Source organism: Zootoca vivipara, chromosome 6 (assembly GCF_963506605.1).
Source record: "Zootoca vivipara chromosome 6, rZooViv1.1, whole genome shotgun sequence".
NCBI lineage: Eukaryota > Metazoa > Chordata > Lepidosauria > Squamata > Lacertidae > Zootoca > Zootoca vivipara.
The window spans coordinates 42,743,553-42,754,710 of record NC_083281.1 but is presented as its reverse complement, the minus strand read 5'-3'; positions in this window follow the sequence as shown (position 1 = coordinate 42,754,710).

The following is an 11,158-nucleotide window of genomic DNA, read 5'->3' as shown; positions in this document are numbered from 1 at the left end:
CCCACCCCGTCTCAAAAAAGCCTATTGAGGAGTGAGCAACCTATGCTGCTTGAAGCCACATAATACTGAGCATCATTTGGAAGTGAAAACCAGAAAACTGGAGGTGAGGGAGTGAGTTGGCCTGCTTGAGTGCCCTTTCAGTTCTTCGTACCCTGGAGGAGTGTGGCACCTGTTTGGGGATAAAGAGGAAACACAGCAGCTTTTTGTTTCAGATACAGTCTTGCCAATGATTACCACCTGGTCCTCCTACTCCTCAGCACTGCACATAGACAGACTGGGAAGGGCAGGGGGCTTTTCTTAGCCCTATTTCCCAGGAGTCCAGCTCTTAGGGGGGAAAGTTAAAAACAAGGAGATTCTGGATTTACTTACTCACCTCCCCACCCCAAATAATCTTGTGGACTATTTTTAGAACACAAAAATGTAGCTTAGTCATGCAATCTTAGCACACGGGGAAAGCTTTTAGTGAGAAATTCCAGAGAATAGTCTTTTAAAACCACTGAAGCCAAATGCCAAAATATAAATTTATTAGGGAAGAAGGTAAGGCAACAATTGCACACCCAGGCTTTGAAAACGAGATCAGTAACATCAATCCAACTTAGCTAGTTACAGGTTACCTTCCTGAACAGAACCTTGGGTTTCAGAACATTTGCAGAATTCATTTGCAGAAGAGGTGCTCTGACAGTGAGCATATTTGGACCCACGACCGGATGTTTGGACTTCCACCTGGTCAGCAACCTTAATTGCACAAGGTTCCTAATGTTTGGTAGCCCCCACGTACACACAGCTGCACAAACCCAGGAACCCCCTTTCCCATGTTCAACAAATGTGCAAGTGTTGGGTGACACTGGAGACAAAGCTAGCTGGTGCCATCCCGTTCAGTTGGTTGGGGTTGTCTGAAAGAAAATGCCATAGCCATTTATTGAACTCTGTACTGCAGTACAACCACTAAGAATGCCTTGTTCTGAGTTGCTCTCTCCCGCTACTGCACAAACGTCTCAATAAGCAACATTACAAAGTTACTCTCAAGTCTTTACTCCTTGTGTTTGTGCTAACATGTTGGCAACATTTTAATTTTAGCTGTTGGGGTTAAAGAATAGTGCTTTTGCAATTGCTTCAGTAACCAGTTTCACTTTTGCCCCATTAAAAGTGCCCCATTAAAGCTATTTATCTCCTCCACCCCGCTCATTGCTACATTTCTGGAAAACATATTCAGCCACTGTGACTGTGAGAGAGAAACCCCAGTAGGGATAACATGCCTTATTAAAATAATTTTTCCTGCTTCTCTGCTGCCAGTGAGAAGGACTAAAGAAATTGGAGTTCTTGGTAGAGTTCTTGCTTCTTTGCTTGCCAGTGAGAGAGAGATACAATAAAATGCTGCTTGTAATACCTGGGCATTCAGGTGTCAAAGCCAGGTGCCTAGAGTGTTCTTGGCTTCCTCCTGGACCCCAAGATCAAGATATAGGGTCCTGTCTGTGTCCCATCTGAGAGATGCTTGGAGGGCAACAATGGAATGCCCTCCCCAGGGAAGATTGTCTGGGGCCAACGTGGCTATCTATTCCCCACCCAGTGAAGACCTTATTATTCCTCCAGGCATTGGGCAGCATGAATGGACTGACTTCTGATGGCTAGTCTGGTGCTGGTTCTTGTGTTGGATGTTGGTGCCTATTTTAGAGTATAAGGGGATTATTTTGGATTAACACTTTCAGTGTCCGACTCTTCGTGACCCCATGGACCAGAGCAAGCCAGGCACTCTTGTCTTCCACTGCCTCCCGCAGTTTGGTCAGACTCATGTTCGTAGCTTCGAGAACACTGTCCAACCATCTTGTCCTCTGTCATCCCCTTCTCCTTGTGCCCTCAATCTTTCCCAGCATCAGGGTATTTTCTCTTCTCATGAGGTGGCCAAAGTATTGGAGCCTCAGCTTCAGGATTTGTCCTTTCAGTGAGCACTCAGGGCAGATTTCCTTGAGAATGGATAGGTTTGATCTTCTTGCAGTCCATGGGACTCTCAAGAGTCTCCTCCAGCACCATAATTCAAAAGATTCAATCCTTTGGTGATCAGCCTTCTTAATGGTCCAGCTCTCACTTCCATACATCACTACTGGGAAAACCATAGCTTTAACTATACGGACCTTTGTAGGCAAGGTGATGTCTCTGCTTTTTAAGATGCTGTCTAGGTTTGTCATTGCTTTTCTCCCAAGAAGCAGGCGTCTTTTAATTTCGTGACTGCTGTCACCATCTGCAGTGATCATGGAACCCAAGAAAGTAAAATCTCTCACAACAACAAAGTGCTTTACTAGACTTTAAAATACAAAAAAACCCCATAATATATAATAGAATCTACTGTACTTTTATGCTATTGTCTTGTAAAGGAAGGTCAGCCACAGAGAATCAGTCCAGGTTCAAAGCATCATCCAGAGACAAGGTCAGGCAGTGGTGCAAGGTCAATAGCAGAGAGGTTTACATAAGATACAACACAGCAGCGTATGAGACTCAGGAGCGAGAGCAGCCAGACCTACATTGTTTCCAGAAATTGGAAGGGCCAAGAAGGAGACCTTATACACTCTGGCTTCCTAGACCAGAGTATACTACCAGTACTTCTGCTGGTAGTAAAGGCATTTCAGGGATTGCATACTCATGAGCTGTGCAACGACTCTGGTCTGTCAATGATTGCTATGCTGTTTCTCTTTGACTTGGCCCTTATGGTGACACTGTTCTTGAGGACTGAGTGGTGGCTCCACCTCCTTCTCCAACAACAACTCCAAGGGATCTTCAGCACTGATTGCAGGAGACCCTGCCTGCTCCTCAAGGCCCTTGACTTGCAGAGTGTCTGGTTCGCTTTCTTAGAACTCAAGGTCTAGGCTAGACATGACAGCAACTTCAATCTTTTTCTCGCATTGCCAGTATTTTCCTGCATATTTCTTCATTGAGGGGGTCTTGGTTCAGTGTTGAGAGTGTCATGGTATATCTTGCGGGCTTCCCAGTGAACTTGTGTCACATAAATTCATATCCAAGGTCACCCCATTTCAGGCTTTCACTTTTCCTATTTTGCACATGCATAAATGTTTTGATGGTCACATGGAAAATAAGATACCAAAGTGAAATGTTTGCCTGGAAGTAGGGTTGGCACTCCCCTGCTTTTCTACTGACACATTCTCTTGTGCCATTAATAGGACCCTGATATGCCGAAATTAAGCAATGAAGATTTCCCAGGCTGTCACTTTTATCTCCATTCCTGGAAAATATCCACTCCCTACCTTTCCACCTGCCAGGCAGCAGGAGTAGTAAAGGTAGTGTCAACCCTAACCTAAGGGCACCTAAGCCTTTTAGCACATTGAAGGTCAGTTCAGAGATTGAGCTGGGCAAAGCAATCCACCACTTCCCCCTGCAATCTGCATCTCCACCCAGTTTCAAGATAGCTATAAACTCTTAAGAAAGTTCAGTGCTGTTTCACGTGCAAACAAAGCAGCCGCCCTTATCAATTCTGGGCCCTTTGAATTCCACGGCGACCAGTGAGATATCACTGTGCTTTGCATGCTGGGATGGGGGAATGCCTTGCGAAACCTCCTATTTGCAAAAGTGAGTTGTTTACGGACAACAAAAAGTAACATCAGCACTGTACATATGTTTTATTTTCATTTATTCATATGCAGGGGGAGGGGAGCAAGAAGCATGATAAAAGCTTACCTCTCGCTTTTGCGCTACACACATACAAACACACACACTTGGGCCACTGAGCTCCATGAAGGAAGTGTGCATTAAACTGCAGCCTTACGTTGCCGTCGCTTTCTTAGGAATCACTCCAACTGGGTTCAGTGGAGCTTACTCCCAGGAAAGTGTGCACAGGTTTGCTGCCTTAAGGCTCATCCTCACGTCTGTTTGCCCCATGTTTATTTCCCTTTGTCCTTTGATTTCTGGGAATGGGTTTGAGAGGCTTTAGTTTTGTCCCATTGCTTTCCGTCGGAAATCCCACTGCTTACCACTGAATAGGAACAAATGTCAATCCAGAGAAAATGCAACTGTTGTTGTTAAGATTTTATATACCGCCGTTCATCAAAAGATCTCAAGATGCTTAACAAAATAAAAGCACAAATTAATACTCAAAACAGAAGCAACTAAACAGTAACACCCCCCCTCCCAATTCAGTAGTAAACAGTGGAATTTTCTGGGGAAAGTGGCAGGACTAAGGAAAAACCTCTCGGACCCATGCCTAGAAATCACGAGACAAACAGAAGTGTGTGGCTTGAAGCTTGTGGAACAATTGATTATTTGTTCTGGTGCAGAACCTACAGGTGTATCCTTGAATGAGCATACACCACATGCTATGCTCAGTTTAAGGCAGCCTTCCTCAACCTGGTGCCCTCGAGATGTTTCAGAATGCAACTCTTGCCAGCACAGCTGTGCTCCCATCAGCCTCACTGTCTGACAGCTGTGCTGGCTAAGGCTGATGGCAGCCATAGCCTAAAACATCTGGAGGGCACCAGTTATGGGAAGGCTGATTTATACTGTGGAATCTACAGCAAATTCATCTATTTCAAAATATCTTGTTGAGAGGGATCGGCCTCAACATCTCTAAGGGAAAAAAGCAGGCTGATCTATTTCTGTGAGTTTGGTGGATGCTGGAGTTGCACGGCATCACATCAGCAGGAGCAGTAGTCACCTGTTGGGGGGCGGGGAGGGAGGCGAATTTCTTGTGATGCCTTTTAGAAGCACAAAGATGCAAGTCACCTCCTTTCAAATCCGTCTGAGCTGGTGATTCACAGACTGCCGGTTGGGGTATTCAGTAGCTAGGATAATACAAAATCACTTACACAGTGATAAACTGGGACACTAGCAGGCCTGGATTTGTGTATCGCTCCTCGCTGAATGGAGCAGGCTGATTAGAGAGGGGAGGCTGTCTATGGACACATTCCCATCCCAGAGTACGAGTACAGTAATTGCTGGAAGTGGGGAGAGGAAGTAATAGGATTTGTAACACTGATATGCGGTTTCTTAGTCACATGAGTTAATAAAGCAAAGAGCTCAGTTCTCCTTGACAAAGGCATGAGGGGGACAAATTATTATGGGCAATATAACCCAGCAGCAAGTTCTCTGTAAGCCTCATTGAAGTTACACAGAGCTGTGCAAGTGCACATAAACCCATTTCAACCATTCAGTGTTTAGGCATTAGACTAATGTGCTGAGCAAAAGGCCTTTCCAGTTCATCAACTCTCAAAATGGAGAATGAAGATTTTAGACATTGCAAGTACAATTAAACATTTGCGCTGTGTTTAATTGATAGATAATGTAAGGTAAAAAGGTAAAAAGTAAACAACCCCTGGATGGTGAAGTCCAGTCAAAGGCAACTATGGGAGTGCGACACTCATCTCGCTTTCAGGCCGAGGGAGCCGGCGTTTGTCCACAGACAACCTTCCAGATGGCCAGCATGACTAAACTGCTTCTGGCGCAACAGAACATCGTGACGGAAACCAGAGCACACAGAAACGCTCTTTACCTTCCCACCATAGCTGTACCTATTTACCTACTTGCACTGGTATGCTTTCAAACTGCTAGATGGGCAGAAGCAAGGAAAGAGCAATGGGAGCTCACGACCATCGAGCGGATTCGAACCGTTGACCTTCCGATCGCGAAGCCCACAGTGCCACCCACATCCCGATAGATAATGTAAGGGTTGCATTGGCTACATGGTTGGTGTCAGAAAAAAAAATGGAATATTGAAATGAGAAGTGACCAGAGGAGGAATGACCACTGGGAGGAGCACAGAGAGAAGAAACAGCATTGTGCACCTGCAGCGGCAAAACCAGATGCCTTCTTCTGACCCACCAACAACAAAACATGTCTCTCCATAGCTGCCAAGTCTCCCGCTGAAAAATGTGGGATCAGCAGCAGTGCAGCACCGGAAGTCGCTTCTACGCATGTCTGGACATGTGTAGAAGCGACTTCAGGTGCCGCGCTACCCATGTCTGGGCACCGGCCTCCTGACAGGTGGGCAATCCGGGGGATTTACGGGATTTTTTTCCAATCCAGGCTGCCAGCGGGAAACGGTTTAAAATAGGGGGTTTGCCGTGAAAAACGGGAGACTTGGCAGCTACCGTGTTTCTCATAAAATAAGACACCATCTTATATTTATTTTACTCAAGAAAATAAGCCTATGGCTTAATTTCGGGGGTGTCTTATTTTAATTACCTCCTCTTCCTGCCGCGGCTCGGCGCCCGGAACTGGCTGTTGCTGCGCTGCTGGGCGCTTTGTCGGTGCTTCAGTAGGGTGCACTGCTGGGTCCCGCTGGCTCGGGGCTCCACGTGGCATGCGCTGCGGCTCTTGCCGTGTCCCGATGGGTCGGGGCTCCACGCGGCACGCGCTGCTGTTCTTGCCGGGTCCCGCCGCCGGGTCGGGGCTTGCCGCGGAGCGTGCTGCAGCTCTTGCCGCGTCCTGCCGCCTGGTCAGGGCTTGGCGCAGCATGCGCTGCGGCTCTTGCCAGGTCCCGCCACCGGGTCAGGGCTCGGCGCGGCATGCGCTGCGGCTCTTGTGGGGTCGGGGCGCGGCGCACGCTGCTAGGCATTTTGGAGGGGCAGCAGCATCCGGTTCCGCTGACAGGCATCTTCCTCTTCCATGGCGCCATCCAGACCTGCTTCCACCACTACGGCTTATTTTGGGGATATGTCTTATACTTTGTCAATGCATGAAAATCCTGCCATGGCTTATTTTATAGGTACGTCTTATTTTATGAGAAACATGGTATGTGTCTCTCCCATATTGGTCTCTACAGCCACAGCAGGTGCTGTAACTCTCTAATGGTTTGGCCTCAAACCGAAGGCACACTCCTCCATTGTCTACAGAGACAGACAGACGCCAAAACGATGACCTTGAAGGGCTGTGGTTGGTACTGGTGCATTCACACGGAAACAGCTTCCTTTGGTGTTCTCAGGGGCCACCCTATTCTTCAGGCAGCAACTGGGGGACAGGGAGGCTGTAAACCCCTTAGCTTGAGAAATGAGCGGTCTGACTTCCTGATGAAGTGAGCATCACTAAGCAGAAATGACTTCATAACAACGAGAATGCAAGAGCTCAAGAACAGCATTACACGGAAATAAGTGCTGTTACATATGCACAATTCCCTGAAGAGATGGCATGACACTGAAGTGCTTCCTTCTGTTTCTTACAACTTTAAAATACATTTCCTGCTTATTATGAGTGAAGCTGTGGGCAAACTAATCTGTCATACCTCAATTAAAAAATGGCAATTTGTACATTAGAACATATGCACACACCACAAAACCAGCTACAAAAACCAGGCCTGTAAGAGCTGATATGATGTGAAGCACTTTTAGGATTCTCTTAATTTTGTCCCAACACAGAACTGCAATGCTCAGGACTCCTTGTGGAAACTGTCCATTGTTATTTTGGTGCAGAAGCAGACATGGAACCAGAGCTGATGCGCTGATGGTCAGAAGCAATTTCAACAGAGTCAAATGGAGTTTCCTCATGATTATAGAGGCTTGGGATTGGTGGAGCTATTGGTGAAGAAATAAGTCCTGCTAATCCTGAGATTTACTGCTAGTCACCATGCTCAGGGCTGCCATTTTGCTTTGTGCCCACTGAACTTGGTGCAAACAAGGTGGTTCACGCAAGATCAAATGCTATTATTTCTTAGTGGCCATAAGTCACAGCTTGGCTCACAAAAGCACAGAAGCACCACCACCAATTCTGCCGCCATGTTGAGGCTGTTGCTCCAGCCGGGAGGGAGCCAGGACGTGCCCAGGCAAGAGACAAATTGAGCAGTGCCTTTGACACACTCACTGTTGAGGTAAAAATTAACAGAAACCTTGGGGAGGGTTTTTTTCCAGCTCCTCAAGGCTCTCCCTCTAACAGGAGCTCATAAATTACAGCTGAAAAGTGTTGTTTGCTGTGACCAGAGAGAAGGAAAACAGCGATGTCAAGTGCAGGTTAGCAGAGGTGTGACTGTCCGGGCTAGAGAAAATTCCAGCAAAGGCCTTGCCCTCAAGCTAAAGCACAAAGTGAGTGTTAATGAGTAATGAGAATAAGCTTTGTATGTTCCTACCTCTCTGGATTCCATGGGGTCACGAAGAGTCGGACACGACTAAACGACTAAACAACAACACCTCCTTTCTGGAAAGTTCCAGAATCACAAAGCAGACCTATCTGAAGCAGCAAACAGCCAGACAGTACTATATAGGAAGCTATAGGTCTTCCCAGACTGTGCTGGCTGAGGCGGATGGGAGTTATGGGAGTCCAAAAGAGCTGGTTGAGGCGGATGGGAGTTATGGGAGTCCAAAAGAGCTGGTTGGTGAAGGCTGCCATAGCTTATTTACTGCCTGGACTGTGAGAAAGTCTCTCTCTCTCTCTCTCTCTCTCTCTCTCTCTCTCTCTCTCTCTCTCTCTCTCTCTCTCTCTCTCTCTCTCTCTCTCTCTGCTTCATTTGTAACTTGTCAAAACAGTGGCCTACCTCACAGAGGTTTTTTGTGCGGGGACCAAGAGAGGTAAGGCATCTGTATGCTAAGAGTGCAAGCAAAAAAATGATTGAGAGGAGTGACACAATTTTCTCATGGAAGTGAACACTGAGATCCTCGCCAGCATGTCCCTCCCACCCAAATACCAGTGTGAGTTTCTACCTGAGAAAAACAGCATTGGCAAAGTTTTTATCAGAGAAGCTGAAAATGAGCTGAACAGCACCTTCTGAGCTCCTGAAGAAAACTAGTTCCCTGTCTTGTTTGTTCCTGCTGTGCCATCTTAAGAGCAAACAGCCTTGGAGCCTGAGGCTTAAAAACGGACTAAAACTGGCTCAAAGTGCAACTCTGAAATGAAACTTGGCTCTGTCCTCCTCATCCTTGTGTGGAAATTGAGAGTCAGTGAATAATAGCCTTTCCCAGTTTTGATCTTTGGGGGTTGGAAAGAAGGAGGGAAAAAAAGACTATAACTTTGGGCACTGGAAAGTGACACGGAGCCTCTTTCCACCCTGCTCTTAATTTCCATGATGGGGTGGGGGAAAGTTTATGGGCATTGCCATTCTGCATACAAAGCTGACTGCATGCTGGACATCCAAATCTTATCACCCAGGAAAATTCTCCCCAGTGTTTTGAAGGGCCTACAAGAGGCCATTGATCACTTTGGCAGAAGCCTCAAAAATGCTGCTGCTTGGTTTAACAGTAGCCATTCTTTTACTGTGGATCATACTACAATTTAGGTACAGTATTTTGAATAGGGTCCTTGATCTATTAAACACACATTCCATAGGTTGGTGGAAGGAACAGAGGAAGATAAAATTCCAGGGAAGGAGAGACTCCCAAGGACAGGGAGGCAACTAGGTGAGCTGTGTGTCTGCTTCTCACCAAAGGTCACTCATTGTATTTGTGGGAGGGTCAAGACCCTCCCATCCTGCTCCCCCACCCCAAAGAAGTGAGCTCAAAGTACAGCTTATTTTTCTGTTTGCCGCCTAATTATGGTTCTGTATGTGTACTTCTGGGAAGGTGTTGTGGTCAGTTCTGAAGTGCAGGTGCTCCTTAAGGCAACCCCCACAGCCATAACAAGTTTGGTAATGTACTGACAATCTGGGCTCATCCAGACTTCCTTTTCTGCTGGATTTTTAAGCACAGGTCCGGACTTTAAAGCTCTGTGTCCAAGCACTCTTTTAGTTTGTTTCTTCCAGAGCCTTCCCCATGAAAACCTGATTTTCAAGGCTGAATTGGAGCAAATGGCCATCCGCGAAAAACCCGAATTGTTGTTTGTTCTGATTCAGCAGTAGAGAGCAGGTTTTCATGGGGAAAGCACCATGGCTAAAGAGCGAGAGAGCGTAAGAGAGAGACATGGAGCTTTAAAGCACAGACCTGTATCTAGAAAGTATAGAACAAAAGTTAAGTGTGGCTGCATGCTCAGTACAGACCATTCAGCCCTGGTGTAATATGCTGGTGTGCAGCTGTTTTGGCCCAAAGCTGGGCCGTTGTGGTTCTGCACTTAGGTGTTGGGAAAGACCTGGAGAATCACTGCTAGCCAGAGAAGGCAATGCTGGCTAGGACCAATGGTGGCATAGGGCAGCTTCAAATGTTCATATGTGACTGTAGTGAACAGGTGGTTGGTGATGGGCAAGATTAGGGCCAGGGAAGCCAAGGCCGATGGTGCCCAAAGTAGAGGTAAAAAATTAAGTGGGAAATTTAAGCCTATCTCCGTTATGTCCAACAGTGCCCCACATTGAGCACTGGAGACAAATGGCAGAAGCGTGCCTTTCCAGAAGTCCGTGAAACAGGCTTAAAAGGTTTGCATGCTCTGTTTGGTTCGTTATCACAACACTCTGTACAGGTGAGGTTGGAGGAAGGACAGTTGCTTCAATGGCATCTCTCTGCAGATGGACATGGGACGACGCTTGAGGTGCCGTGGCAAGGTATAAGTCCAAAGTGCCTCCTTTAAAAACACAATACTTTATGGCTGTTCCTTGAACTTACCAAAGGGTTTGCAGAAATTTAGACAGGCTGCTGTGTCAGTCCTCAGAAACATGGCTTTGTTTTCAAGAGGAGCCCAAACATCCTGCTCAATTAAGGAATGGACAAAGGAGCTTTATGCATGTACAGAAACAGCGATTTATCTGTAAAAGGCTTTTGCTTAAAAAGAGATCTAGACTGTGCCTCACATAGTGCTTATACGGTAAGTACATGTGTTCATTCCAGGGGTGCTTCCTATACACATGTCTTGGAGTTCAAAAGTGTGGTGAATGTTGTGCATGCATTCAAACATACATGGTGCACTCCTTTAACACGGAGCATTATTGGGGAACCTCATTTGTTGTCTGGTGGTGTGTGCATAAGTAAGCAGTAGCCTTAGGTTTCTTCTCCACTTCCTGCTACAGAGATTTATTGCAATAGTTCCAGAAACAGAAAAATAATGTAGGATGAAAAAACAAAAGAACTGCTGTGCACCAGTTATTATTGTTAGTAATTATTATTACTACTCACCCTTCACCAAAAGGTCCCAGGACAGGTTTCAGCAATATGAAATACAACATTAAAAACAGTTTAAAACAGTAATAATAGGATGCATCACAGCATCTTTAGGATGCATCTAAGGAAGCAAACCACATGCTCAAAGAAGCTGAGTCATATACACACAGCTCTCATTCGTAGCGCCTCTTGGCAGCCTTCCTCAGCCAGCTTGC